Genomic DNA, 5,443 nt, shown 5'->3' on the forward strand with positions numbered 1-5,443 from the left:
AAAGGTATTTATTACATATTTTTAATCAAGATGCACATCCAAATCCTGCTTCCTTTATACAAATAAACCAAGGTCCACATCTTCAAAAAATGTCCACTAATTTGGGTGCCACCACTTTAGGGTAACCAGTTTGAGATCCCTATGGCCTGATTTTCAGAATTGCTGAGCATCCACATCTCAAATTGAAGTCAATGGGAGCTTCAGATGCTTAGTATCTCTAAGGGCTTGTCTATACTTACGCGCTGGTTCGGCGGCAGGCAATCGAACTTCTGGGTTCGATTTGTCGCGTCTTGTCTGGACGGGATAAATCAAACCCAGAAGTGCTCGCCGTCGACTCCAGTAATCCTGCTCGGCGCAAGGAGTATGCGGAGTCGACGGGGGAGCCTGCCTGCTGCGTCTGGACCGCGGTAAGTTCGAACTAAGGTACGTTGACTTCAGCTACGTTATTCACATAGCTGAAGTTGCGTACCTTAGTTCGAATTGGGGGGTTAGTGTAGACCAGGCCTAAGGGTATGTTTATACTTGGCGCTCCGGGTGTGATTCCTAGCTCAAGCAGACATACTTGTGCTAGCTATCATCAGGCTAGCACACTAAAAATAGGGTAGCTGTGGTAGCATGGGCAGTGACTGGCACAGACTGGCTACACCCACCTGGACATGATGGGTACATACTCAGGGTGAGTAGCCCATGCTACCACAGCTACACTACTATTTTTAGCACACTAGCTAATGAGAGCTTGTGCTGAGTATGTCAACTTGACCTGGGAATCACATCCCCTGCTCCAAGTGTACGGTAACCTAAGAATCAGGCCATAGGTGTCTCAGTTAAAAATTTGAGGAACCCAAAATCTACGGACAGTTTGGGAAGTTACTACTTACCAGTGACAATATATGAACCAGACCGAATCCAACTTAACCTGGAACCTGAAAGTCAAGTTTGTAGAGCTAGTGCCAGTGACAGTTCGGGAGGGGATGGGACTTTTAGAACTGTAATCTGTGAAAATTTCATCCAGAAATCGTTAAAGAAGAATGAACAGGAAACCCCACAATGTCGTTTTTATAATTTTTCTGAGTAGAACTTCACTACAAATCCCATTAGCATCAAGGAAAGTTGCATGTGTATACTGAGAAGAGAACAGACCTTTGCCTAAATCCAGAGGTCCTTACAAAGACACAACTCACATTGAAACTAAGTAAGGACTTCAGGATTGGATCTCAAACGTGTTAGCTAATTGAAAAACTTCGGAGAGGTACATGAAAGATTTCCTTTACCAATACTATGATTCAGTATTTGAGTATCTTTTTATTCCCTTTATTGTATCTTAGATATGTAGAATCACATCATATAACTGTATTAACAACTAATGTTTTTTTTTTTCAAGATTTTTATTCCTTACCAGAACTAATGCTGTGGGAATGCAGAATACACGGACATAGTGTTTTGCTCACAAAAATTATTCCTTGCCACTTGTACAATTCTTAAAAAATCACTAGAATGTAAATGTTCCTAAATCAGATTTTGTTAAAATTGCCAATGTTTCTTTAATTTCTTGAGTATATTAAAAGCATCTTAAAATTATTCCATTGATTTATAGTGTCATGATGTATACCATTGTGTGTAATAAAAATGTAAACAAAAAAATTAGTGTAAGATCCTTGCATGCAAAAAACATTGTCCCTACCAGTATTGCTATACACATTTATTTTTTGTTGTAAATAAAGGCACTCAGTAGAGAGTTGTTTTAAATGCGAATGTTTTATTGAGGAATTTTCTATTTTTACATAATGCATTTTGAGAGTAGGCATTTTTAAGTTGTTAAACTAACACTGCGTATTATATTGTGTGTGTGTGTGTGTGTGTGTGTATATATAAAATCTATGCCGATTCAGAGTCAGATAGGCTTATCTCTGTACACTAGAGCACTGACTATGCTCTCGTGCCTAGATAAAGAGTAACTCCATTTAAGTCAAGAGACTTGCATCTTTGTAAAACATGTGAAAGAGGAAAATCAGACCCTATACACACATGCGCGCACACAGACACATATATACATAAAAGCAAGCCAAACTTTCCCCATATGGTGATTTTTCTAAAATGGTGCATGAAATCTCACTCTTCCAATATGATTTTCGTTGCAATGCTATTGTATATACAACTGCATTATTACAAAACAGTACCTGAAGAGCCATTAGAATAGTATGCAGTTGGAAAGAATGCAAATACTTCAGCTAAGAAAATGTTCCAAGTAATCATTTCATTCATTTTTTTAGGAGGGATGAACAAAGGAAGTGGTGCCCTTTTCAAAGAGTGTTTTCTCAACCTTGTTATTTAATTTAGATTGGCAAAATGAAACAATTTGTACTGTTTTAGAAGAGAAATAGCTCTACTTTATTTAAATTAAAATATAATCATAACTTAATTGTATTAGCTAGCATAACACAAATGCATTATGGCCCTGATTTAGGAAAACACTTATGCACATTGATGTGGAATCTCTCTCCTATGTGGAGATAACAAATACTTCCCACAAGAGCAGAGCTGGCCTCAGTCTTCATAGGCTGAATCCACATGTGTCTCAGGGTTTGTTTTCATTAACAAATTAAGTTGTGTCAGAACAAGATTTTGAGGGGTTATGGTAATTAACATAATAGTAAACATAACATCACTCAGGGTTGGTCCACACTGGGGCGGGGGATCGATATAGGAAACGCAACTTCAGCTACGAGAATAGCGTAGCTGAAGTCGATGTTTCCTATATCGAATTAAAAGTACCTACTTCGGGTCCACGCGGCGCAGGCAGGCTCCCCCGTCGACAGCGCTTCCTCCTCTCGGCGAGCAGGAGTTCCGCAGTCGACGGGGGAGCGCTTCTGGGATCGATCTATCGCGTCCAGATGAGACGCGATAAATCGATCCCAGAAGATCGATCTCTACCCGCTGAATTAGGTGGGTAGTGTGGACCAGCCCTCAGTGTTGACAGGTATTGTTGTGTTTAATATTGTGTCTACTGGTCATTGTTAGAGTTCTTCCTTGAGTTACCCACTACCTGCTGACACAATAATTAACATAACAGTCCCTGTCTACACTGAGTACTAGTTTGTGTTAACTCTGTGGGCTACAATAGATCATGAGGTAATGATCCAACCTGAGCAAAGGCCAGCATGTTGCTGAGCAACCCAGGAAAGAGATTGTGATTTTGCTAACTGGCTTCTGGCCTCCCCATTGCTTCCAGGAGGAAGTAAACTATCCTGTGTCTATATGTGGTGCAGCATACATCTGCTAATGTACCAGCACTGCTACACTACCCACTGGCCTGCATGAGGGGTAGCAGAGATGTAGAAGCTTTGCGGAGCCTTCTTCCCCTCCTGCATTTTGAGCAGTGGTATGTATAGCTGGCACAAGACAGTAAGGGAGTTATCACAACTCCTCAGGGTCATAATCTAAGAGGATGAAAGTTCCCAGTTTAGTCAAGACCAAAGTGCTTAACATTCTATTAGTTACCATGACTCCTCAAAGTCATACTATAACAAAACCTAATTTACTAGCAAAGAGATACCCTCAGAGTGATTTCCACCAGCAGAGCTCTCCTCAATCTCCCCAAATGGAAAATCCATGCTCTTCTTAGCTGGAATTTTGAATTACTTCCTGATATGGGCTGATCTCATTAGAGATTTGTTATATGAACTAATCAGTTCAAATCACTATTTATCAAAAGCCAGCATGGTATCAGAACAGATATTGTTTTTTTTACAAAAGTAATAAAACAAATATTTGGAATACATTGCTAGACCAAGTTGTTGTGAATGAATCCAATAAGCTATTTGTATCAAACAGCATAAAATAAAATACCATGTTATTTTCACTCTCTTGTTTCCTCTTTAGCTATTTGTCTTTTAACTGGCTGTGATGTCTTTAAATGGCAATTCAGCAAAAGAGGAGTGGTCTAGTTTCAGCCTTTGTATATATTTGATAAATATTTCAGACACAAATATTGTAGGCCATATTAATTCCATCTTTAGGTACAGAGGGAATAAAAATTGCTGAAAACCCATTAAAATGGGCCAAAATCTGTCTGAAATTGAGTAGCTGCCATGCTTAGCCTATTACATATATTGCTTCTTGAAGAGAGTGGTGAATCTCTTGGATCAGGTCAGCTGAGACTCAGAGGGTATGGATTCTAAGCTGTAAGGACATATTACCTGAATGTCCTGTGAATCCACCATTTACAATCAGTCCTAGTGATATAAAATACATAAAGTTACAGGAAAAGTTGCTAAATATTATTAACCACCCTTTGGTTTATGAAGAAATATACTGGAGATTCCAAATACCCATGTCAGACAGGTTCATTAATATGATACAGAAAAACGTTCTAAAGGACTGGTGCCACCATCAACCTTAATAATCAGGCAATCTACCACGTGCAGCTGTTTTTACTGAGCGCCACGGTCGCACACCCATCCCCACGTCCTTGTGTGTTGCTATTTAGCGCTGGTGACCGAGGGAACCAGCTAAATTGGACCATTAATCGCCTCCTTCTGACATAAGCCAGGGATTGTAGCCACTGAGGTCGGAACGGCGCAGCACAGAGAAAGTTCCGTTTTCGGTGCATCTGGTGTAAGGGGTCACATTATTTACACATTGACTCTCGCTATGCATTTCCACATCCACCGCAAACACACGCACTTCTGAGGGCCCTGAAAGCTTGGGGGAGCGCTGGATGCAACGGGAGCTCAGCTCCCGCGGGTTTCACGGCAGATGGATTTGCCCGAGAGGCGAGAGGCAGCCGAGCGTCTCCCTCTAGAACCCGACGGCAGGAGCTCGCGCAGCGGCCGTTAAACCTCGGGGAGAGCGCTCGTTCACATCGTAGCCCGGCCAGTTTCTAACGGCCGTGAGGACACTGATTTGAATACGCAAATAACCGTTCTCATGGTCCCGCCCACTCCGCTGTGCCTAAGCGGAGACCGTTCTAAGCAGCCAAATAACCGCTCGGGCTCGCGGCCGCTTCACACCGAGGTGCTACAGCGCCAGCCAAGGGGGGATCTGCCCTGCGGCAGGGACAGTGCCACGCGACCCCACCCCTCCGCAGGGCCCAGCCCTGACACACCCTTCCCCGGGGCCGCGAGTGGAACCAGCTGCATCGGTGGGGACAGCGAGTGCCACCCCCACCCACCCCCGTGTGTGCCATGCAGGTGAAAGCAGAGCCTGACTCGGAGAGGGCAGCCGCCGACACTGCAGGCGGACTGGGGGTGTGGGGTGAGCCCAGCTGGAGGAGGAAGGGTTGGGGTGGGAGAGCTGAGCTGAGCTGAGCTGAGCTGGGGGTTGGAAAGGGGAGGAGTGAGCGAGCCTGGGTGGGAAGGGGGAGGGGTGAGCTGAGCTGAGCTGGGGGCGAGCTAAGGGGTGGGGGTGGGAGCCACCTGTATGCAGAAGTCAGAGTGGGAGCTTC

The sequence above is a fragment of the Terrapene carolina genome, unplaced genomic scaffold (genome assembly GCF_002925995.2).
Source record: "Terrapene carolina triunguis isolate 2854851 unplaced genomic scaffold, T_m_triunguis-2.0 Scaffold66, whole genome shotgun sequence".
NCBI classification, from domain to species: Eukaryota; Metazoa; Chordata; order Testudines; family Emydidae; genus Terrapene; species Terrapene triunguis.